Here is a 27,052-nt window from a genome sequence, read left to right on the forward strand (position 1 = left end):
GGTGTAAAAGGGGTATAAGTATATGGGTAGGAATCATGACACATCGCATTCAGGATGTACAGTATTATGCATGCATGCCGGCATTACACCCTCTATTCATTTTATATGCTCATCCTACTTTTCTTGCCTTATTCTTTGTAATTTTTCCCATATTACTTTTCTTTTTCTACACTTTCAACCTTCTTTTTTTCCTTTTTTTCTTATTCTTTGTTTTTCAAATTTTTATGAATTTTGATCCTTTAGCTCCAATTCCTTCGACTGTAAAGGTCATCGTCCCCTCCCAATTGGCTGTGTGTGGCAACTCGTTCACTTTTTGTTCATTATGGCTGGTTCTTGTTCTGGCCACTTTGCCCTGTATGCGAGTGACCGCACTCCCGGTTCCTTCACCCCCTCCACTCCTCCTAGCACCACTAAAACCCATTCTAGAACTGCCAGGACTGATGTCACTGCAGGGACCTCCAGGACGCACTGCTCCAGCTCCTCTGACCCGCTCTGTGATGCCGTCAGGGGTTATTAGCTGGCCACCTCTTCTCATGCTGGCCAACTCTATAAATTGGCTATGATCTGCCAGAGTCTACCGCAGGGGTCCACGGCCTTGCTGTTTCATCATTGGATACAATGTCGCGGTTCCCACCGTAGACTTCAATGAAGATTTCACACCATTGAAGTCTATGGAGGAGACAGGCTGACCGCCCACAGCCAATCAGCGGGCAGCTCTGACGGAGATGCCTGCTGATTGGCTGGCGGCTACTGCAATGACTCCTGTCCGACATGATTTCAGGTTTTGGTGTTTTTATTTTAACCCCCTGGATGCCTACATGGACTGAAGAGGACATGAACAACGCATAGGAGAGGTGAGAATGGATTTTTATTACAGGTACCCTTATGGATTCCTACTGGACAAGGGGACATGATAGCATCAGGGATAATAGGTGAGTATGTGTATTAGTGAGTGTGAGTGTGCATGTGTGTGTGCATGTATGTTATAATAAACTTTTAGTGTCACGGTGTGTGTGTGTTCTGTGTTTTTTTTATATTTCTTTTGCTGTGAAACTACAGGTACCAGCGGGCCCGTAATGCCCTGCATGCTGGTACTTGTGGTTCTCCAAGTACCAACATGCGGGAGAGGTTTGCTGGGACCTATAGTTCCACAGCTAAAGACAATGTTTTCACATCTAATTTTTACAACACACTACACTATCAACCCGGCACCCACGGGCCAGTGGTGCCGGGGATAGCCCTGGGGCTATCAGTCTAGGTCTGGGGTGCCCTGGAGAGGGGGCCCATTATTGGGGGATTCTCCACCTCCCAAGAGATCCCCAGCCTGGGCTGACTAGCAGTCAGGGGTAATGTTTTGGCCAGGGAACCCTGTGAAAGGGTTTCCCTGGCTGTGGCATTACGCACCCCCCGGCTGGAAAGAGTCCAGTGCTGGCTATGGAAATTACAGGGACCCCTACCCGTTTTGTCCCCTGTATTACCACAACCAGGACCAGAGCAGAAAAGCCCCGTGCTGGTACTTAAAATATGGGGGGGCCCTACGCATTTTGGCCCCTGTATTTTTAGAACCAGGACAGGCTTTAAATAGCCCGGTGCTGGTTCTTAAAATACATGGCCCCCCTACACATATTGGCCCCTGTATTTTACAAACCAGCACAGGCTGTACAGGGCCGGGGCTAGTTATGCATCTGGGGAGGGGGTGCACGTCTCTTTTTTTTTAAACACACAGACAGAAGCCTTCACGGATCTCACTGATCTGTGAAGGCTTCTGTGTAACTAGCACCTTTTAATGCTACTCGCATTGAAAGGTGTGAGTTTACATAGGGAAATACTCGCACAGATTCGCATAGTGTAGTAGCCTCGAGCTCAAAAATTCGCAGGCTTTTACATTTGTGAGTACCGGCACCAACTCGCACCTTCAATAAATGTGAGAAGGTGTGAGTTGGAGTTTTTACTTTAACTCAAACCCTATTACTTTTGGCCCTATGACAAAATAGCCACCTTCTACCTATTCCCTACACAAAATATTTCAGTCAAATAATTTGGCCAAACATTATCAAGCCAATTAAGTATCAGATCCTTACAAATCCCTAGCCCCAGTACTCTTCTGTCTCTCCAGCCCTTTGATGTCTCCCTATCCCCAACCAGTACCCTTCTGTCTCTCCAGCCCTTTGATGTCTCCCTAGCCCCAACCTGTACCCTTCTGTCTCTCCAGCCCTTTGCTGTCTCCCTAGCCACAGCCAGTATCCTTCTGTCTCTCCAGCCCTGTGATTTATCCTTAGCTTCAGCTAGTCCCCTTCTGTCTCTCCAGCCCTGCAGTGTCTCCTTATCCTCAGCCAGTACCATTCTGTCTCTCCAGCCGATAGATGTCTTCCTAGCACCATCCAGCACCTTTCTGTATCTCCAGCCCTACGGTGTGTCACCCTAGCCCCAGGCAACAACCTTCTGTAGCTCCAGCCCTGCTTTGTCTCTTATGTCTAGCACTAGACAGCCCCTGCATTTGCTTGACACTTACCTTCCTCTGTTCTTGCTCCTCACGTGCCATGGATCCTCTCATTTTCAGCGGCGCGGCGTGACGAGACGTCATGATGTCATACTCATCGGTTCGCAAAAGAAAAAAAACCTTATTGCTTGGTGCGGGCAGGTGGTAAGATCGGGCCCCCCTCTTATTTTATTGAATGGTGGTAGGAACGGGTGGGCAGAAGGAGCAAGGCCCTCTCTCACATTATTTCATGGTGGTAGGAGCGGGTGGACAGTAGGAGCCAAGTGTCTGGGCTTAGGACTCCAGTCCAGGAAGTCCATCCTGATGGCAGCCTTGCCCAGTGCTCTCCTCTCTTATCTCCTTCTCCTCTTCAGTGACTCTCTCTGCTCGCACATACATTAGGTACAGGATCACTGAGTACAGAACTGATTCCCACCCATGACTCCTTCTAGCTTCAGCAAGATGAACAACCCATGCCCCAGTTATCTGTCCTACACAGCCTGTGGTTTGGTACTTATGCTATGGCATTCCACTGTGTATTGTATTTAAAATCTAATGCCCTGTGAAATGTTTTGTATGTTTACTCATCATGATCCACATACATTTTGTGATGCTTACAAATAAAAGCTAATCATAATAATAGCAATAGCCCGGCTACATCCTTGCCATTGGCGCAGCTAATTGTGCCACGCATAGCGCGAGATGCGCGTCTGAGATCAGATACATGCACTGCATACGCGACCGCGCCTCCATAGGAATGCATGGTGCGATCACAGTGGTGCCATAGCATACCGTATCGTATGCAGGTGCAGGGAATTGCATGGTGCCATGTTTGCGCACGTTTGTGGTGCGATCAGCCACAATGTAACTGGGCACATCTGCATCACTTTACTGCAATTGTCCTTGCTGGGACAGGCTCCTATCAGAGTTGCCGTCCCGCCAAAGCCAAAATATTTTCTATCTATGATAGATATCTTTCAGTGAAGTCATCCTGCCACATCTGTGAACATGCAAATCTTGATGCAATCGTCCAAGTTAGCCTGCATGTACGGACGACCATAGATATTATTATCGTCAATACGGGAACTCACATCGTTGGTCGTTCGCTACATAAAAATTAACGATATGAATGATTTATCGATGAACGATATCGTACCGTGTGCATGCACCATTAGAGATGGTGCTTGTTAAATGTTACATAGAATCTGATTGGTTGCTATGGGCAACATCTACACTTCTAAAAATTCTCACTTTAGTAAATTTACCCCTAAGTATTCAAAATGTCTAGGAGACCACATTATATTAATTAAGTGAGGGTATTGTAGATGTACAGTAGCCAAAAAAAAATATTATATATTAATCATATATTTACAATCAGAGCTATGACAAACAGTATTATAAAACACATTATTATTATTATTATTATTATTATTATTATTATTATTATTATTATTATTATTATTATTATTATTACTTTCACTAGGCTGCAGGCCTAGGCTGTAGTTAGCAGATTCATTAGTGCAGATTTCACAAGTGCAAAATAGAATTTAGGGAAAATGTTGGCATTACATCGGCACTACTGGTTATATCCTCTGATATTGAATGAACTGACCCCTCCTATCTCTGTCTTCAACAGGTAATCAGCAATTGTTATCTGAACTCTGCTGCAGAACATTACTCCTGATGTGCTGCTTTGTTTGAATTTAGTAGATAATCAGCAATTATTATCTGAAGTCTGCTGCAGAACATTACTCCTGATGTGCTGCTCTGTTTGAAGGTAATCAGCAATTGTTATCTGACCTCTGCTGGTGCCTTGTAATATTTTATTGTATATAAACTGCCATAAGTACTATCTGCAGTCTTTAGATTGAGTGTAGACATGATTGATTTTAAGTCCTAAATGTTTGGTATGTGTCACATGTTTGTTTAAGCCATTTTATTGCTGGGTCTGTATTGTTGGCCAGTGGAGGGGATTGTCATTAATTAGGGTGCACACTTGGCTACATCTCTACTTAAATATCATTCACTAGACTGCAGGCCTTGGCTGTAGTTAGCAGATTCACAAGTGCAAAATAGAATTTAGCAAAAATTTCAGCGTTACACCTGCGTTAAACCGAAGTAAGACAGAAGGAGAATATTTCATCACACAAAAACTAAACTACAATCCACACTGCATATGGACACCTATGGACACCTATGGAGCATCAAGTGTGAGTTCACGACCTCTTCACAACAAATACCTGCTGCCTGCATAACCAGGACATGCAACACTGAGCTCCTTGTTTAATCATTGCAAAGACATTAACAAGTTACTTGCTACTATTTGTGCTCCCTCTCTTTTTTTTCACTAGAAACTTACTTTATATTAGTACCAATGCGTAGTAACCTCTTTAACCTTACATATACGATCTGATTTACCATTGCTTTTTCTAAACCCATTAGATCACATGTATTCCACTCAATAAAAAAAAATTGTAATCGAGCATACAGTACATATTCACCAACAGTGTTCTATCACCAGCAATGTAACAAAATCTGTTGTTCTCATACAGACACTATTCCTACTTCCAGTTTTCCTCCCCCTTTTACCTCATCCACACCGTGACCATGTTTTCTTCAAATTCTCCCTTTACTCAGTGCCTACCTAATCCTTTATTCTGCCCCCTGTTCCCACCTCTATCCTCCCCCCCTAGTCTCTTCCACTTCTTCCTCCCCTTCTTTCCTTTCCTCTGTCTGTATTCCTCCCCTCTGCTTCCCTCCCCCTCCTCTCCTGTTACTCCAATTTCATTCTTTTCTCTCCCACAATGGTCCTACTACCCCACCACTAAGCTCTGCACCTACCCTCCTCTCCCTCTCCCTATCATCTCACCACACCTTCATCTGCATCACACTAAACTTCGTCCCTTTCCTACAAATACACGCCGCCTCACTTTCCTACTGATTACTTCCTCCCACTCCCACCTACAAGATCTTGCCCGTGCTGCTCCCTTCCTCTGGAACTCTCTCCCTCTCCCTTTCAGGCTCTCCACCTCTACAAATCTTCAAATGGGCTCTGAAGACTCACTACTTCAAAGCCTTCCAGCTCTCATCCTAACCTGCTACTTACATGCTTCTTCCTCACTGTCTACCTTATCTGTGTCACCCCTGTCTGTCTGCCCCTCCCCTTTAGAATGTAAGCTCACACGAGCAGGGCCCTCTTCCCTTATGTGCTTCTCCTTCCTTCACTCATAGGATCACCTACTCCAAACTCCCCACAAGGGCACTTAACACTTGGTTGCTGATGCCCTGCATGTTTTTTTGTGTTATGATTGTTATTGCAGTAATGTTTATAAACTGTGTACTTATACTGTATTGTTTTGTACTTTAAGTTGACGTTTTTTGTGTTTGCTCATTTGTTTATGTACTTTGTGAGGCACTGCGGAACCTTTGTGGTGCCATATAAATAAAGGATAATAATAATTATTATTGTTATTATTATTATTATTACTTTAATGTTGTACTGGACGAGTTGTGATAACAGGTTTTGTTCAATATATATATTTGGTGTACAATATGGTTCCTGAAGATCAATTATCTTCTACGTGTTATTTGCAGAAGTGTGCCTAATTCTTCACCTAACTCATTCATGGGGGCACAACTGTGTTCCAGTTTTCATGGGGGCATGACTGTGTTCCAGCTACTGGAAAATCAGTCTACAGCTACATTTGCAGCATTGGCCAGTCCACCAAAAAGCGTAGGGTAAGAATGATGAAAATACCGTTTCAAGGTCCCTCCTACTGCTGCTGCTATAGGAACAAACCTTTCATTCATCAGTTCCTAAGTGTAGCATAGTTATAAAATACTACTGTCTGGGCTTCAATTGCTTTCCACTACATCTAGGGGGCATAAGTTACTAAACATCGGATTATCAAAGCCGCTGGCAATTGATGGCGTTGACTGATTAATATTCAATGATAATTAATGCTAAACAGGCTTGATTTAGCATTGATTATTGATCATTGCCAGTTGAAATCCATTGATCAATGCTGCCGATCATGAGCAGTTTTGATAATCCAACATTTAGTAAATCTGCCCTCCTTTGTGTATTTGCTCAAAAGTAGGTTTGTGACATCACAAAGCAGCGTTAATTGTGAATTTTTCCACTTTTGTAAAGGACCTTTTGACCTTCTGATGCAGGTTTTGATTTGTGCTACAAAATATCCACCTAGAAAGAACCAAAATTTGTGGGACCACAACCTATTAGTTTACTAAGACCTAGTAAAATGCTTCATGCTTCACTGTTGTCCCTAGTTCTTAGTAAAGTTGTTTAGTTGCATTGTCATGTACATTACTATTTAGTCTATAAAATGGATGCTTGTCCTATGTCTAGGCAGCAGGTGAACCTTCATAATCATAGTACACATCTACATGAACAGCTACAATATAATATTTTTAAAGGCACAGTGCAAAAAATATATATAACCCCTGAGATATGAATTAACTTATACTCATTAATTTATTTTCCATGGCCATTTCCACTAATTATGTATATGGAGCTCCTACACTCTATCCTGTATCTCCAATGCAATTTATACTTGTTTTTCAAGAGTCTGCATTACCTAGATATGAGATTTCTGGGTGTTCACTTTGCCCAGGAGGTTCTCACGAGTGTTGAGATCAGCTCTAAATAATATAATATAGCACTTAGGAAAGAAAAAAGAACTTAGGATTCCAGCACTAGAAGAAATTATTCCAAACACCTCGACAGCCACCATTAACTTGCCCCGAGTGCTGAGATAAGCGGGGACGAAGGAGATCCAGACACTCAAGAAGATCAACATGGAGAAGGTGATCCACTTGGCCTCGTTGAAGCTGTCTGGCAAGTTCCTGGCCAGGAACGCAACAAGGAAACTGACACAGGCTAGAAAGGCCATGTATCCCAGCATCCACCAGAGCAGGGTGGCTGAGCATTCATTGCATTGATAGATGATGACACCAGGCATTATCTTGTTGTTCTTCTCTGGGAATGGAAGGCAGGATAGAATCCAGTAGACAGAAATAAAAAACTGGATGAAGGTGCAGATGGAGACATTCAAAGCTGGAACCTTTGGTCCCAGCCATTTTCTCATGTTGCTTCCTGGTTTCGTTGCCCGGAAAGCTATGACAACCATAAGAGTTTTAGCAAAGATGCACGAAATGCAAAGAACAAAGATAACTCCAAAAGCTCCTTGACGGAAGAGACAGGTGAATTTTTGAGGTTCTCCAATGAAAAGTAGAGAGCAGAGGAAACTTAAACCTAGTGAGGCAAGGAGTAAATAGGTGAGATCACTATTATTGGCTTTGACAATGGCTGTGTCTTTGTACTTTACAAAGACACACAAGATACTTGTTGTGGTGAAGAAGCAGAAGATAGAGGTAGAAGTCAAGGTTATTCCAAGGGGTTCCCAGTAGGACAGGAACTCTATGGCCTTAGGGATGCACTTTGTTTTATTTTCATTGGGCCATGTGTCGGGGCTACATAGAACACAGTTGCTGGAATCTGGAAGACAAAATAGATATTGCTCAGAGTTCATTTTATTCAAGCTACAGGTAGCCTACTGTAAAAATACTTATCAGAAGAGGTCCTTATGTTTCACCAGGTTCAACCTTAAAAATAGCAGAGCCAACACCCATCTCAGTTGTAAACTGTCACAGGCAGTGTCCATTCTATCTTATGTGTCTTGTCCTGCCTACCTTGTAAAGCCCTAATATCATATCTTATGCTGTACTGTATCTTCTGCTTGTATGGCCCTGATGCCATATCTTCTGCAGGATCTTCTGCTGTTTGTTCACACACATGTATATAATTCATACTTGTATTTCTATTCTACTACAGTAGCTGTAATTGCTTGCTCATGTGCTATTTATTTTAAAGGTTACTATGCTTATACCTATCATATACCATATCATGTCATATACCATGTCCATTATAGTCATATGATTTTTATGTATTTCACACCTATAAGAATGTATGTGGCAAAATCTGTGGCACTCTAAAAATAAATGTTGAATATAATGATCACACCTGTGAAATACAGCTATTTGAAGTCTTACTGAGTAATAGATGCCTAACTGAAATTTTTTATATATTCTGCACTTGAAAAACAAATCTAAAGGCTCACATGGAGACCTTTGTGGATACTAGAATCAAGGAACAAAGAGGATCCTCTTACCATTATATGTACAAATAAGGCCACAGACATTGGTGTTGGCCAACATTTTTCTCTTGTGTGTGTACAGGGAAAATGCCGTTTTATGTCTTTCAAGAAACATTTCTGTTACATTCAGGAAGGTGCAAATGAAAGAAAAAGTCAAAATATCTAGATTTAAGGAAAGGCAACATATCCTAAGGCTAGTGGTGGCTTCTGCAAGCCACCTCCTTTCTTCTAAGCAGGTTTCGTTCGTAATTTATCGCAGAACTAATAGTGCCAAGAACAGTACATTTTGCACTTATTATAAGTGTAATTTTATGTTTTGAAGTTAAACCCACAAAATATACCAATATATCTAGGAGTTACACAGAGGATGGGTCGCACCTTGGGATCAGCCACAAACTACATTTTATTTACTTGCACAAGTTGCAGAATGTTCTTATTTTGCATCTTTTTCGTTTTGATAGAAGATATGAATGAGGTAGAAGTTGGGTTCGTCAAGCTCTAGATCAGTGGGAGATGAGGTGGGAGCACAAAAAAGTGACCCATTAGAAAATGGGGTAAACATGAAAAATCAGTAGATATACCTATTTGGTTGGAAATTTCCCCCTCTGAACATGGAATGCAGCCAAAACAACAAATGGGTTGTCCCTTCAGAGAAGCCTTCCGAAATCCAGGCGAGCAGCTGTTACTACACACGGAGATAGGGATCTGGAAATGGAAATCAGATCTATCATTTATCAGTCATCATCTACCATGTTCTGAGGTCAGAGGCTAAATTGTCCTCCATGTTTTATATTTCTCTGCATCTGAGGGACATCATACCTCTTGGACTCCAGTGATCCACTTGATGGCAGTGATATTGATGTTCAACTCATTCTCTTGGTGCTCAAGTATTTTGTAGCGTCCGACCTACACAAATGCAATGGTGCCATCTGAGTTCCGCTGCCAGTTCAGAAGATCATAGTCAGTCGGTGGGTTTCCATTGGAATCAAAGTACATTTCTTCTCCCATCCGATTTTTGAAGTAGACGCTCTTCAGATGGTGAAAGATCTACAAGAACAATGAATAAGTTGTATATTGTCATATTTCTCACGTCCCACCACTAAGATATGGAGAAAAGCATAGGGGGAATTCACCCTATTCCATAAGACAATACAGAGATACAGTATAAAGTCTTTCTTTGGCCAAACTAAACATTGTTATAGTGATTTAGGCACAAAAAGAGATGGATAAAAGGTACAGTATATAGTAATCCTCCATGATCTATCCAGCCATCATCAAACATGTTTTAAGACAGAACTTGGGGAGGAGTTGTGTGTAAATTTCCCCTGTCCCCCTACCCTCTAAACAAAAAATAGTTGCAATCTCACCTTGACTCACCTAATAGTTACGCAGTTATATGAGGTAACAACATATGGCTCTTTGTAGATCATCGCCAATATGGCTCCTTTGTTAATTTTGCATTAAAGTGCAAAATAATTACTTGGGAAATCAGGCACTTGCTTTAATTGTCATTGTCCAATTTGAACTAGACGGATAAAAGCTTAATGCTGGTTGGTTACTGTAGTTCAGTGAGAATATTGCATCTAAATCATACATGCCAACTCTACTGCAATTTTCAGCAAACCTCCATGACAGGAGATACAGTATGGCTGCTCATTAAGGCACAATTACTCTATCTACAAAATCATGGCCCACGCATGGTGACGTAATATGAATTGCGCAACGGCGAAAGCCTTTGATAACTCATATGCAGTAAGGCAAGTCACGCCATTGAGAATCAGTGGGTGTGGCATGATGATGCAATTCTCGCCACCCCGATTTTAAATGTAATTTTGTCTCTACATGGCCATCTGCTGGTCATAAGTGGTAAAACACAAATTGGGTTCTTTGTTGAAGTTTTTGGGGTTTTCATAGCTGCTGATTTGCAGAGGTTTTGCCTGAGGAATTTATAATAGCCATAATAAAAAATGCATTGGTTTTCTGACTATAAGTTGAGGATTTTTTTTTAAATTTGCAATAATGTCTTACAATTTTCCTAATAACCCCTTAAGACTTGTATTTGGTGAAAATTGTGTCACAAATTATTTCAAATAAATGGTAAAAGGGGCTGAAGAGGGAAAGGTGACAACAAATGCACACATACGCCAGCTGCACTGATAGGTGAGCACCAGACACGTGCGGCAGCCAGTGTTAGCGCTAGTGCCACTACCACTCACTAGCTCCCCCTTGGGTTGAGACACTATCCTGCCCCAGACAGTGCTCCCCAACCACATCCTGCACCACATATACTGTATCTGCTGACTATGACGCCTTTATGCCCCACCATACCAATCAGACAAAATCAAAGAAAGATTGATTTTACCCGCTACAAATGCATTTATTAATCTCAACCAAATACAAAACTAATCTATTTAGCAATGTCCCCAATATATTTCAGTTTACAATTCTCACTTCTTGATTTAATTGCTTAATTTGTATAACATTTCCTATAGAACACCTGCTTTTTTTAATATGTAGTTTAATTCTTCCAGCAACATAAAACTATATTTGTTGAAACCAGAAGAAATCTCTCTGTGTCCTCCTCATGTTACATTTGCATAGTTGGGAATATTTACTAAAGTGCAGGTTTTTAGAAGTGGATTCTAGCTATTATCTTCTAGAAAGTGCTAGATAAATGATACGTGGAATCTGATTGGTTGCTATGGGCAACATCTACACTTATAAAAATTTGCACTTTAGTAAATATACGCCTAGATGTTGGGTGTCTAGGCTGTCCTACATGGGAATCGGTATGATTTACCGCTGGCCGCATGGTTCAAATCCCGACAGAGGCTACCCGACAGCGGAGGAAATCCCGATCATCCTAATGTAAGTATTAACTAACCTAATTCCCCCCCTATACTTAATCCTCCCTTAGGGGTGTCTAACCCTAACCCCCCCCTCCCAAGTGCGTAACCCTAACCCCCCTCTAAGTGCCTAAACCTAACCCCCTCTTCCCCGCCACCTAAACCTAAGTCCCCCGAGGGGTGCCTAACCCTAACCTCCTCCCCCGGGGTGCCTAACCCTAACCCTCCCTCCCCCTAACTTAACCCTAACCTCCAGGGGGGTGCCTAACTCTAACCCTCCCTTCCCCTAGCCTAAACCTAACCTCCCGGGGAGGTGCCTAACACTAAGTCCCCCCCCGGGAACCCTAACGCTAACCCTCCCCCACGCGGGTTAGGCACCACTGGGGGGAGGTCAGGGTTCAGCAACCCCGCGGGAGGGTTCGGTCTAGGGGGCGGGAAGGGGGGTTAGGCACCACTGGGGGGAGTTTAGGGTTAGGCACCACCAGGGGAGGTTAGGGTTAGGCACCCCCCTGGGGGGTTTAGGTTTAGAGTGCGTGAATGGGGGGTTAGGGTTATGCACCAAAAGGGGGAGGTCAGGGTTAGGCACCCCACTGGGAGGGTTAGGTTTAGGGTGCAAGAAGGGGGGGTTAGGGTTAGGCACCACTAGGGGAGGTTAGGGTTAGGCATCCCCCTGGGGGGGTTAGATTTAGAGTGCAGGAAGGGGGGGTTAGGGTTATGCACCAAAAGGGGGAGGTTAGTGTTAGGCACCACCAGGGAAGGTTAGGGATAGGTACCTCCCTGGGAGGGTTAGGTTTAGGGTGCGGGAAGGGGGGTTTAGGGTTAGTCCCCCCAACTTAGGGTTAGGCACCACCAGGGGATGATTAGGGTTAGGCACCACTAAGGGAGGGTTAGGGGGGGAAAGGGGGGAAAGGGGGGAGAATTAGGGTATTTACCAGCCCCAGTCGGGATCTCCACTGTTTGGGCTTCCGGTGACGGTATTACGTCCGCCGGGAACACATCTGGTGGCATTACATACCGATTCCGGTTGAAAGGAAAGGGTTATGTAGCAAATCCCTCAGTACACTGCTAACATCCAGTAAATGAGTACATGTTATTTTTATATAAAATATCAATTCAAGATAAAGCGTTTGCCACATGTTCCGCTAACAGGATGGTTCATAAATGCTAAACAATGAGAGTCCCATATTGCTTCATATATTTATGTGTTTTAAACTGGAGCAAAGTTATCCAACGGAACCTGAACAAAATGCAGAGAGTACTAAGACAGCACTCGTTAGCAGCTCCTGATCCCATACAGGCCTCACTGTTTAGGGTTAGGACCATTCCATTCCTCCCAACATTAGAGGTGAGCATCTCGGGACAGGGGGTGCAACCATGTTTGGGATCCAGGGTTTGCATAGCGCTACAATCGGCATTCAGCTGCCAGACATACCGGTGGCAGGTTAGTGCTATACAGTAGAGAATGGACAGACTTCCCTAGTTGCCCAGTAGCAGGACAGAGGGCCTGATTCAGAGATGGAAGCAATGGCGAATACACATGCGAATCGAGCGATTGTTTACCATCAGGCATGGGTATAAGCCACACTGCTCGTGCACAGCTGTCGCACTGCGATTACGGACGCACAGAGGAACCCATCGCAAAGTGAGTGACAGGCTGTCAATAGTTTGGGGGTGGTAATGGGGAGTGGTCGGAAAAACGCAGGCCTGTCTGACAGTCTGAACGCCGTTCCATGGACATGAATAACTTAGCCCATGCGATCTTCTGCACAGCTCTGCGTGTCAGGAGAGCTGCCAAGGCTGCGGCCAGTAATACCTGCTGTAAAGGTCAGATGGCCGCTCGATGTGCGTCGATGTTACAGATATTTACGCAGATAAGTGCTGTGGTGGGCATGTGAGAAGGCAGCAGTGTGCTTTGGCATGCATTAGCATAATTTTGCAGCTGCAATCGCATTAGCGCCCGTTTCTGAATCAGGCCCAGAGCCCTCAAATTGGGACTCTATACCGATGCATGTGATTTATGACCAGGGCCGGCTCCAGGGGTCGGAGCACCCTGTGCCGGCTCTCTGAAGTGCGGCCGAAAATGAGGGCATGGTCTAATTACCATAGGTCACGCCTCCTCAGTGACGTTATTTGGAGGCGTGCCCGCATGGCACGCCACCAAACAATGTCAGGCTGGGGGGGAGCCTCACTAGCTGGGCTTCCCCAAGCCCTCTCCCGTCACTGAATGGATGCCGCGTGCATGCGCGCAGTGTCCATTCAGACTCCGGGATCCGGCACCTCCGCACGGCTGCGGCTGCGGGGGTCCCCAACCACCCACGGTCCACTTCGGCCCACGGGTGGCACAATGGGACAGTACTGTCCCACTGAAATCTGGATCCTGGAGAGGGGTGCGACATCTATGGGTGGTGCCCCTGTGCGACCGCACTGGTTAAACACCCCTAGAACCGGCCCTGTTTTTGACCATACTATCAGGACCAGCAATGTGATGAGCTTCATTGCTTTTTATATATTTGGCAAATACAAATGAAACAGCCAGTCAACTGACCCAATCCCCCTTCATCTCTACTATGACCCATGCCCTGTCGAAATTTAACGTGGAGCCTTGGCCCATAGCACTCAATTAGTATGTTTCTGTACAAATCCTGGCACACCATGTATGCAATGCAGTAAGTCTGCCTGGGGGAGGAGGAGAACACAGGAGGTGTAGGTGGGGGTGGGCTGGAGTCACACATACAAATGCAATATGCAGTATGCACCCAGCCTACCTCACAAGGGTGCTACCTACCGTATCCCTGATGGTGGCTGCCTTGTCAAAAGCTGGATCTGCAATTCTGTTGTATGTATCTGCAATCTGCCAATTTGCTGTTGACTGGTCATTATATAATTTTGTATTGTATAATTATGTATTATTGGCTGGTTGTTGACTATGCATTGTTCAATATTGTTTAATATTGTTAAGTGTGCTCTAAATTCTCCCCTATGTAGAGCGCTGAGGACAATTTCTGGTGGATTACAAATATAAGGTAATAGAAAGAGTCTAGCTTAACAAATTATTACAAAAATAGCTGTTCAAGATATCCACGGTCAGTCAATAAACCTAACTTCACCTGTAGATTTGTTTTTGTTTTTTTCACAGTTCCCAAATGTATTTCCATATCAGCTGGCACCACCCGGACTATTACCCAAACCAACATCTACTTAGAAATCTTGCAGAGCCAAAACATATTGAGAAATTAGAAAATGCAATAGAATTGCATTCATTTTGGTGAAATACTCCTTTAGAAGTTTGTAAGGAACAAAGCTACTGTATCTAGTTACATGTAAGCATTATCTAACAGGGACATGATTCTCATCCATTACTGACATCGCTCCTGATAGGTGGATTGGAAAGGAAATGTATTACCTGCCATGGCTTGATGTTGGTGAGGTCCACGCATTTTCCAGGTATGGTGACCTCCTGGTGGAATGCACAAGAGAATATTAGGTTATGGAGGGCATTAGCCACAGCATACACCGCATTATATATTAAATACTGAACCCTGAGATCCAAGTGATTATTGTCATATTTTTTGGTAATGAATCCTTCCAACTTCTCCTCTCCTGTGCACCACACCATTTTGTTCCCTCGGTCAGCACTCGCATTCGTCCAGCTGCAGCCAATAATAATCTCCCAGAAGGTGTTTATGAAGATGTCCTGAGGGGGTGAAGTGGATGGATGGATACCCATTAGAAATTCTTTAAACCCCGGCATTTCCACTTCGTGCAATGAAAAGCCCAGTGTTCCAACCATTGTATGACTAAACCTTGTGATGGAGAGCAATGGAGAGGTTGACCACCCATTACTGGACAGCCATATTCGTTCCACATCCTTTCTCTCTAAGAACAGCTCTATTAACTGGTTGATTTGTGGATCCCTAGAGAACACTATGACAACCTTGGCTGATGATTGAACAATAATGTTGGCTATAGACTGAATTTTCTTCAAAGAGGTCCCTTGACCAAAAGTCTCATGGTAAGCAATGCACACCCCGATGTTCTGGAGTTCTTCTTTGAGGATCTGGGAGCCCAGGATGCCATAATCATTGTTGAGTGAAAGCAATCCAACCCATTTCCAGCCCATGGTGAAGACCAGCTTAGCTAAGGCCCGAGACTGTTTATCGTCACTAGGAGCAGTGCGGAAGAATGATGGGTATAAGAGGCGATTACTCAGCGAGGCTACAGAGGCGGCATAACTGACCTACAATGAAATAGGCAAACACTAGTTTGAATAGAAGAAAGAAATGTAGGGTATAGTAAGTGAAACAAAAGGAAATGCTCAGATAAAGGGAAATTTGGCACAAAAAGGAACACAGAGGGGTGGATGAGTTGAATATTCACCGATTTGCCTTGTTTGCAGAGTGAGTCTTAAAACTTAGTGGATGTAAGATAGGGCAATGCTGAGTTATATGAATCTCAATCGCTTCCCCCATGACTGAAGAGGTGGAACTGGACTGTATGGAGCATTCCCACAAAGGCAAAGGTCAGCAAAGGTGTATCAACAAATTTAAGTATAGGGTGTGACTAAGTGCAGGATAATTACTAGCAGTGAATGAAGCACACATACAGTGTAGGGGGTTGGACACAAAGTGAGATGCATACAACTAGATTGCATAGATGCATTTTTTGGGAAACTACATATACCTGATTTTCGTTCAACTCTTTGCCAGACCCAGAAATGCAAAATAATCCTTATGATAATTTTTTATGAGAAGTCAGTATAGAATGTAATGGAAATTGTGCAAACCAAGCAGAATACTGGCCCAGAGATACATGAGGAAAAAATGAGATCTAAGAAAATGTGGAAGCGTGGTAAAGCAAAACTGCAAACATTAATTGTAAATTTATATCAGCAAAGCAAGGACCTTATAATATATTGGCTGTACAGCAAGCAGTCAAATTATATTACAAAACTAGCAGTGGCTATTGCTTTAATCTAGAGTTCAAAAGAATATACACAAAATACATTTCATAATGTCTATTATGCCCGTTCAAACTAATTGCCTATAATGAGTCCTTAATAAATAGACATAGCTAAGATGAGAATATTTGTGGTATTGAACGATAGCTTTATTTTTATGGCAAAACAATTTACAAATGGTCCCATGATTGATTAAACTAAAAATATATTTTTAAATATTTTTATGGCATATTTGCCTACTTTTTGGACTTCCCTAAAGGAGATGCTGGAGGAGGAGGTACAAGGGGCAACTGTAGGGGATGACATGATGACATGATTCGTGCCATCATTTGTGCATAGGGTACATGGGCCATTAATTATTAGAGATGTGCCTGGACCCCTGTGTTTTGGTTTTGGGAAAATCACCCTCAAATTATATGGTTTTGGCTATGGCAATACCAACCTCAAGCATTTTGGTTCAGATTTGGCTTTGGATTGCATTAAAATTGATAAAAATAGCTAACATCATGTAATTTAGACCTGTTTACATGCAATCTAAAACCAGTCCAAGTTCCGAACTTACAGTAGACCCGAGCCGGGACTCAGTTCTACTCCGAACTCTAAAAGTGATCCAAGCTGGGACTCGATTCGTCGTGGAACCGAACATCTCTATTAATTATGTGATTTGTGGTAAATAGTAAATCGGGTGGGATCCTGGGGCTGGTCTACACTAGCAGCTATCCAGATGAACTCTCCAAATTTCATGAGTTCCCCAGGCATTCTTGAAGAGTAGGAAATATGATTTACAGTCACAAAAATAGATTAGAATATACTTGTTTCATAAGTTACTTTCATTTTATGCCTAAAAACTTTTCAATAACTTTGTTCTGCAATTCAAAACTCTTTTTCTCTTGGCAATGGTAAGACAGGATCCGCTAAAGATAAGTGCCCCAATCATACAGTGATAGTCCAGTCAGTGGGTGCAGCACTGGTTTAAAGAGCCGCTCAATACATTGAATGTAGACATTTGGTTGACATTATTGAGCCCTTACATGGGTAAAACAGCACTGGCCCATGTCATGTTCTCTTCCCTGGATACAGCTTTGCCTTAAAGGACTGTTTGGAAAATTTAGTTCCTAGAGGTATGTTCTGAATTGGACAGCTATTTGCTCCAATACATTTTTAGAATGAGCAATGTCACAAAAGTGGACTAAGCCTCTTTTTGTAGGTGCATATGAAAGACAGATTGACAGATATAATGGGTAATTGTAAAAAGGCATAACAAGTTTGTAGTGGAAAAGCTGATTTCGCATCAGCATGGGCATAACTCCACATGATATTGTGTTGGTATAAACATGTAACTTTCCCTTGTAAATTGGTATGTAGCATCCTTTGTATGTTGATAGGTGACAAAACTCCTCTGAATTAGTCCATTGGGCAACAGAGGTTGTAAGAAGGTCTGTTTCCTGCATTAGCCATAATTATGTCCAATTGTATATGGCATATAGTATAAGAAAAATGTCTATGGAAATTACAGGACATCTGGCCAGGCCCTTGATAAACAGTCAGTAAGAGCTATGTTCTGTTTAGGGACAGAGATCAAAGAATGGTTGTTTATACAGAGAGACATTTAGTCTACAGATGTGTATATTCCCTCATCTAATCAGTGGGCACGTTTATTGTCTTAAGTCTATGTTCCCAAACTTAACAGAGAGATGAAAGTATAATGAAAGAACCCCTGCTCAGGAGGCCGGGAAACCCTGAAGCTTCAGACAGCTGGACAATCCACTCAGAGCTGACAAGGGTTAAAATCACCCCAGGGAGGTGGGTGAGGGGTATGCCTGTAGAAGTTGGCATAAATATGTGAATCAACCCTAGTTTGTCATTCATTCTCTGTGAGGCTATCAAAGGATGCAGATGTTCCAGACTTTGCCATGGGGACGGCCTCATCCCAGAACCACCTAAGTCAACGTGGCCTGAGTAGTTTGTTTCTCCAATTTGTTATTTTATTTTTTATTTTTCAGGAAATTGTAGTCCTGTGTGATTCTCTTTAACATTATTATATTCTTTGTAACTTTTTGTAAATAAGCTTTGAAGATATTCTTGAATGAAACATTAATTCTAGTTCTGGATCTGTGTTTTTATGACCCAAGGCCTCATATGGCTCATGTCACCTATTTTTACTAAGTATTGATAATTGTGTATGCAGGTGAGAGCAGAAGCTCACCTTATGCTTTAGCATTACAGTTTTCTTCTGCTGGTGGCAGTTACCAGGTTTAGTTATCCACCCGTGCAGGGGTAACCTATAAAAGTCACGGGCAGCGATTCTCAGATTGGCGTATCTGGAGGGTCAGCTATGCAGGACAATGACAATTGGTGGCAGTGGTGGGATAATAATTGTTTTTTTTATAAAAACTGAAGTTAAGGACAGTGTACTCTGAGAGAGGAACCCAATTTCACCAGATGTCAGAACTCAAAGCTTATATTCATAAAAGGTCACACTGTGAAATCAATTTCTGATTCCCCACCCCTGTTCTCTTATTTTTATTTTAGCTAACAAAGGCTGTAAAATACAAAGACCTCAAGAAGGAAGAGCTTGAGGTGTGGTGCAGACAGAAGGGTCTGCCCAGTGAGCACCAAACCAGGCAACAGATGATCAGACCCACAGCAGGGACCTGGTGGGGATCAGAAGGATCCCATGTCTGTTGCTGAGGAACAGATGGCACTGGACATTACGGGGCCCACTCATCATAGATCGGACTCCTCTAATAACTCCAGTGGGACCTCTGCCTTGGATTTATATCTGCAGTCGGCCCTTAAGTATGTGAAAGAGCCCAACCCAGCTATGGTACTGCAACTTATGGAGCAGTTCAATGCTAAGGAGGCCAGAGAGGCTGCAGAGCGTAAGTCAGCTATGGAACTGGAAGTGGCTGCCATGGCAAGAAATGCTGCTGAAAGCAGAGCTGCCATGGACCTGGAGGCTGCAGAGTGTAAAGCTGCCATGGACCTGGAGGCTGCAGAGCATAAAGCTGCCATGGACCTGGAGGCTGCAGAGCATAAGCTGCCATGGACCTGGAGGCTGTGGAGCATAAAACGGCTCTGGACCAAGAGGAAAAGGAGGCTGATCGCAGGCTCCAGTTGGAGTTAGCTAAACGCCCACCAGCCTGTGGCCAGTGACGTGAATACCCATTGGCCACATCGAGTTCAATTTCCGGTAATGGAATAGAATGGTGTAGTGGACACCTTTTTCAGAACTTTTGAAAAGACTTGCCATCAATTTCAATTCGACACGGATCTGGCCTAAGAGGGCGAGTGCTGGATGCATTCACCGACCTTTCACGGGAGATGGTTGGGAATTATGCTGAAATCAAAAAGGTGTTGTTGGCATGATTTAACTTTACCCTGGAAGCTTACAGGCAGAAGTTCAGAGGTCTAACACACAGTGCCTCTGATACTTATTCAGGACTGTCCGCAAAGCTATCAACCTTTCTGCAGCAATGGCTGGATGGAGTGCAGGTGACAGACTTTAAGGCATTAAAGGACCTCATTCTGCAGGAGCAATTCATCTCCATGTGCCCAGCACAAGTCAAGGAGTGAGTCCTGGATCGCAAACCCAAGATGACAAAAGTACGCTACTACCCAGACCACCACAGCAAAGATAAGCTGGGGAATCATCAGGCAACCCGCCTGGAAAGAGAAGTGACCAGGAGGAGCTGTCCCATTGCCTTCCACTGCAGCTGTGACTCCTGTTTCAGCACCAGTAAAGCGGGTGGAGGGGAAACCGGTTTGGGCCACGGGCTGCCAGTGTTTTTTATGTGATGATGCTGGGCACCTCCGTGCTAGTTGTCTGGTAAAGAAGAAGATGACACCCTCTCCTGCAGGGGCCTCACCAGCGAAACCTTTGCATGCCGTTTTGTATGCATGAGGGTCCCAGGAGGGCGCCAGTGAGAATCTTCAGGCCATGGTCATAGGAAAGCAGGTAACTGTGGGGCTACGTGACACCAGAGAAGATTTGACATTAGTGCATCCCACATTAGTGGATCCAGAGTACTTTATTCCCGGAAAGACAATTGCCGTACGCTGTGTTGTGGGAATCGACTCTGAAGTAGCCATGGCCCAGGTATACCTGGACTGGGGGATGGGCAGAGGTTGCCTGGAGGTGGGTGTGTTGCCCCATTTACCCACAAATGTGTTAATGGGACTGACCTAGGTCGTTTGAGAGCTACCTAGGCAACAGAACCTGATGTATCTAATACAATGTTGCCCACTAACCTCATTCCTCCCCAGGTGGCAAGTGATCCCAATAAAGTACCAATTTCTATGTGTAAGACGGTGCAATGATGCCATGTAATGATGAAAATGCTTGTGTTGATTTGCAGGTACCCAAGGACAATGCAGCAGGTCGGGTTAATGTGGTTAATTCTGATACTGTATTGTCTTGTGCCACTGTAGCCAGTAACTCTGCCAATGCATGCAACACTGTTGGGGAAAATATGCCTATGTGTAGGAGTGACCAAAGGGAGGCTGTATGTGTTAATCATATGTCTACTGAGGATGGTGCCATATGTGTGTGTGCTGTCACTACATGCTCTCAGAAAGCACAGTCCGGGTAAGAGCTGAGATACGCTGCAGCATCTCTGCCCCCTGACCCCCTTGTGACATGAATCCACACAGGGACAACACCCACCCACTGAGAGTGCATTAGGGAGTGTAGCATTTCAAGCAGAGCAGAGGACGGACTTTGGACAATTGATGTTACACTGTGTGCCTGCTATCTCTAAGTCTGTTGAACTATGTTACACTCACAATTATGTGGACTTATGCAAGGAACCGGATATAGTTTGGAATGATGTAGAAACCCCTAATAGTGGCATATGTAGTGAGGGTACTGGGTTAGAAGGTAAAACTGTTTTTCCCCTGCTTGGAGAGCATCTGGACTTGGAAGCAGGGCGAGGCATTAGGGAGGTGAGGCATTTGCCTACTAATGTTTTACTGGGGACAGGTCTTTTGGAAGTCTTTGAATGTTCAAGATGAATGTCCTTTTACCATGTTGTCGGCTAACACTACTTCTCCTCGGGTACCATTGGATGCTTGTCCATGCATGGGTAAAGATGCTAATGGGGATGATAATGGGTCTATGCTGAGAAATGGCCTGTTGAAACCACTATGCTGTACAGAACTTTCCTCTGATCTAGCAAATAATTCAGTGAATGTCTGTTGTATCGGTGGCAATGCTTGTGCTGGGGAAAATGTATCAGAGACAGGTAGTCAGATTATGAGCCAGGACTCAGGTGATGTGATGCTGAGGTAGGCGTCAGTGGCAACTGTAGTCACACAGTTTCAAAAGGCTTGTGAGGGAGACCTGTGTGACTTTGCAGATTCCCAACTGACCCCCCTATCTTGCCATAAACTCACTCACACACACAACAGCAGATCTCCACCCACCTCTGGAACCCTCAATGGAAAGCTTAGCCTTCAGATGGAAAGCATACAAACTGATCAGCTTCTCAGTGCAGCCGTCCATGACAAGCTGTACTATAAGGAAGATTATTTGTACAGGGAGAGGTCTGTTTCCAACATAGCACAGGGACAGGATAGGATTGGGTGTGAAAAGGATGTTGCCGTATGTCCCACTGTATGTGATAATACAGAACCTTCTCTTACCTGTGTTGCAGCCATCCCTAGAGGAATGAAAAGGAGTTTGTTAGCAGCCACGGGTGTACCAAAATTTGTGGCAACTGACACACTGCAGGTAGCATCCTTGCCCCTCAGAGTGGAGCTCATTAGACGGGTTACCGAGGGCAATGTGGGGCCTGGTATGGTAAGTCATGTTCTAGAATCTACTCTTGATGGTGTAGAGATTGCTAGTCTAAAAATTTGGACAGAGGAGTCTGGACCCCAAGACATAATGTCTAACCTTATGGTCAACAAGCTATGTCCCCATATGTGTCTGATGGGGCATTTAGGATTTCTGGAGTATCAGAAACAGCAGCTTGATGTCTTGTGCTGAGATGGTTTGAGGGAAGAGACTTGTCCAGCCCCCTGGAGCTGCTAGACAAGGGCATGAAGGTAATACTAGGGTGTTTCTGAGTCTCAGCCTGCACTTTGGAAACCCCCATCACCTGAGTCTGCAACCCAACAGAGTGATGACCACATTTTTAAAAATATGGTATCTGGACATGCTCTCCATCCTGGTATAAGTCCCAGAAAACTAGACAGGGACAATGTCTGTTCTTGGGTGCTATATCAAGGGAAGCGGTGAGCCTCAGTCCTGTGGAGACAAAACAGAGAGACGAAGGCACCAGGTTCTGGGTGGGCTACAGAAGACTATCCCTTGCCCAGGATGGATAAACTGTTAGATCAGCCCATCCTGGCATTGTAATGACAGCTGTCATAATACAGCATAGGAGACTGCGGCATGATGTGTCACTACTCCCATGCTGAACTTAAAGGGGAAGGTGTAGTGAAAAAGCTGATTTCGCATCAGCATGAGTATAACTACACATGATATTGTGTTCGTATAAACATGTACCGTGTTTCCCCGATAATAAGACCTACCCCGAAAATAAGCCCTAACCTTACTTTTCAAAAATGGCTCAAAATAAGCCCTACCCCGAAAATAAGCCCTAACAAAAAAAGAGGAAAAAAAATAATGGTAAGTAAAGAATTGTAAAGCAGGACTGAGGGCATGATGGGGATAAAAGCAGGACTGAGGGCATGATGCTGTCAATGTTAATTAAAATAAGCCCTACCCCGAAAATAAGCCCTATAGAGTTTTTTTGACCAAAAAAAAAAATAAGACAGTGTCTTATTATTGGGGAAACACGGTAACTTTCCATTGTAAATTTTTATGTAGCATCCTTTGTATGTGGATAAGTAACAAAACTCCTCTGAATTAGTCCCCTTTGAAGATGGGTAACAGAGATTGAAAGAAGGTCTGTTTCCCGCATTAGCCATAATTATGTCTAATTGTATATGGCATATAAGAAAATGTCTGTGGAAATTACAGGACATCTTGCCAGGCCTTTGATAAACAGTCATTAAGAGCCCTGTGTTCTATTTAGGGTCAGAGATCAAAGAATGGTTGTTTATACAGAGAGACATTCAGTCTACAGATATGTATATTCCCTCACCTAAACCTATGTTCCCAAACTTCACAGAGAGCTGAAGGTATAATGAAAGAACCCCTGCTCAGGTGGCCAGGGCACCCTGAAGCTTCAGACAGCTGGACAATCCACTCGGAGCTGACAAGGGTAAAAATCCCCCCTGGAAGGGGGGTGAGGGGGATGCCTGTAGAATTAGGCATAAATATGTGAATCAACCCTAGTTTGTTGTTCATTCTGTGTGAGGCTATCGAAGGATACAGATGTTACACAATTTGCCATTGGGACGGCCTCATCCCAGAACCACCTAAGCCAATGTGGTCTGAGTGGTTTGTTACTCCAAGTTGTTATTTTATTTTTATGGAAATTGTAATCCTGTGTGATTCCTTTATTATATTCATGTAACTTTTTGTAAATAAGCTTTGAAGGCCCCATATGGCTCATGTTACCTATTTTTACTAAGTATTGATAAATGTATATGCAGGTGAGAGCAAAAGCTCATCGTATGCTTTAGCATTACAGGATTCTTCTGCTGGTGGCAGTTACCAGGTTTAGTTAACCACAAGTGCTGAGGTAACCTGAGAAAGTCAAGGGCAGCGATTCTCTGATTGGCGTATCTGGAGGAGTGTGTAAACTCTTACGGGCAGGGCCTCTGCCCTCTTGGTCCTCCCTTGCACTATCCCTGTCAACAGTGCTATGCTCCATTGTCTCCTTCTCCAATTCAGGGACACTTACTCAGTTTTCTCACTAATAGCTTGGGTTCAGAATCACTAAGCACTGATTAGAATTGCTTCTATCTGCCCCTGCTAGCTTCAGCAAGTTGCCCAACCCCTGCGCATATAATCTGTCCCACCCAGTCTGTGTTGTGTTCATTGATATTTTTTCTCTACTTATGCTTTCATGTGCTGTTGCATTTTCCATATTGTATTTATGCTCTGATACCCTGTTGCTGTTTTCTCCGTATATCTGTGCACTGTGCTGCGTACACTTTGGGGCATCTTAATTGAATGGTAATTAAATTAACACACTTAAAATATATTGTTTAGCCAAATCACAGAAAATGGGCATTTTTTGCTAAAAGATGTGTGCACAGATATTAATTAATAATTACTAATTTCAGTTAACTGCTAAACTAAGAAAGTGAAATACCACAAATGACCAGACCTGTATTCATTATCTGGTTTGTTCTTTTTTAGTTGTGTGACCATAAGCAATAGAGAAAGACGTGTAATTCAATAATGTAGTATGCACCTGGGGATACCTGTAGACACCCAGTATAGTGGCCATTGCGATAGACAGGAGAGACAGCGGATCACCGATGATAGTAAGGGGCACTTTCCGATTACACTGGTAGTTCAGAGTAGGACGATCCCTTCCTGTCATGCAGGTAAGAGTCTCCCAGACAGCACGAGAGACATGTGCACAGGTATCAAAAATGTGGAATCCCAGGGAAATGTTAGGGAGCAGAAACTCATTGCCATTTATCTCCTTGATGGCATAAACCATTGCTTGGACATAGGTGTAGGATATAGTGCTGAATCTGTGAGATTTCAGGAGAGACGGGAGACACAAGAGACATTCTGAAATATATACCATACAATATCAGTATAATACTGTTAGCAATCAATAATGATACAAGATGGATGGATGGATGGACAGATGGATGGAGGGACAGATAGATGGATGGATGGACAGACGGTTAGGTAGATAGATAGATAGATAGATAGATAGATAGATAGATAAAGTTTACAATCTAGAGGTGATATACATAAAGGGAAAATAGGGCAGAGTAAGTGAGGGCAGAAGATGGAGAGTTAGAAGGAGGAACAGTATGTTAGAATCAAAAATTATTTTTAAGGCCACGTTTGAAAGCTGTGAGGCTGAATGAGGGTCTATTTGAATGGAATGGTATTCCAGAGGTTGGAAATTGCCCAAGAGGAATCTTGAAGATGAGAATGGGAAATAGTGACCAGGAAGGAGACATTGGTAGTGGGCATGAAGGAGTAGTGGAATGAGGCTGGATGTAGGGAAAAGAGGAGAGATTTAGGGCTTGTAGATGAGAGAGTTTGAATATGAATCTGCGTAGGACAGGGAACAGGTGGAGGGACTGGCAGAGGGGCAACAGAGGCAGAGCAATGAGAATGAAAATTAGTTTTAAAAGTTAGGGTATATAATAATAATAATTACAAATAACAGGAGGATTCAGTAATGAAGATAAACATTTAGTGGTGAGGAAACTTGATAGAGGTTTTGGTAAAGAGTAAGAAAGATACTTAATCTGGAAATGTTATGAAGTAGGGGGCAACTAGACAGCATTAGGAACTGAAAATATTGGACTGTAGCTGATGAGAGACAGAAGGATAACATCAAGGTGCTGGCTTGGGAAACAGGGGAAATAATGATATTCTAAACCATGAGGGAGACTAGAGGAGGGGTACTGACACTAGGAGGGTGAAGAAGACGAACTTTATTTTGGACATGGTATGCAATTGGAGATGGCAGAGATGGCAGTTGGATACACGTGAGAGACAACAGGAAGTAGTCATGAGGAGAGCCAGTAGAGTTGTCAATGGAGATCACCAAGGATAAGAGTGGATTAATCAGTGGAAAGCAAAAAAAAACAAAGGCGGTGAAAGTGCAGAGAAGAGACATATGGTATGCAATTCAAAGGAAGAAAAGGAGAGCAAATGTGTAGAGGGGATGAAACTGAAGTTGGACAGAAGAAAGTCTACTCTGCCACCTTGATGGTCTACTGATCAGGTAAAGAGATGTAGATCTTTATGTCAACTGCAAACAGGTGCTATTAGTCATACCATATTAGTTCCCTGATATAAGGGATACAGTATAAAGTGAGAACAAGCAATGGGCCAAGAACAGAGCATTGTAGAATGCCAATAGACTTATGGAGTGAAAGAAGATGTTTCAGTAGTAGCTGCACTGAAGTAGGATGTGATCAAGGAGACAACAGTGCTGCAAAGTAGAGGGTGTCAAGGAGAAGAGTTTAGGCAACTGTATTGTAAGCAACAGAGTTGCCAAGATGAATGAGTAGGAAAAATAGACTCCTTGACTTAGCCATTAGTAGGTAATTGGTTACTTTGATAAGGGCAGCCACATAGAGTTGCAGAGGGCAAAAACACAATGAATGCAGAGGATTGAGTAGAGTGTGAGCAGAGATGAAGTGGATCAGACTGGTAGTACACAAGCCACTCAAGCCTGAAACAATGGAGTTGGGCAGTAGCTGGAGAAAGAGGTAGATCAGGAAATGGTTTCTTGAAGATTGGGAGGTTTAAGACATTGAAGATAGAAGGAAAAATGTCAGTGCAGAGGGACAAGTTCAAGCATTGGGGTGAAGAGAGTGGAACTTGACTGAGCAGGTATATTGTGGGGGAAGTGAGGGTTTTGAAGACATCATCTTCACTAACTGGAGATAAAATGTGACGGTGGGTTAGTGAGTGGAGGAGAGGGTGGTTGCAGGGTGATGAATCTGGTGAGAAGAGATTTCTTGAGAAATG

General features: G+C 43.4%; 1 pseudogene; it reads right to left on the bottom strand.

The window, feature by feature from the left end:
* Positions 1–7,077: 7,077 nt before the first annotated feature.
* Positions 7,078–25,046, bottom strand: LOC148506852 (extracellular calcium-sensing receptor-like; annotated as a pseudogene).
* Positions 25,047–27,052: the final 2,006 nt, after the last annotated feature.

The sequence above is a fragment of the Taudactylus pleione genome, unplaced genomic scaffold, assembly GCF_031769625.1.
Source record: "Taudactylus pleione unplaced genomic scaffold, aTauple2 ptg000393l, whole genome shotgun sequence".
Lineage (NCBI taxonomy): Eukaryota > Metazoa > Chordata > Amphibia > Anura > Myobatrachidae > Taudactylus > Taudactylus pleione.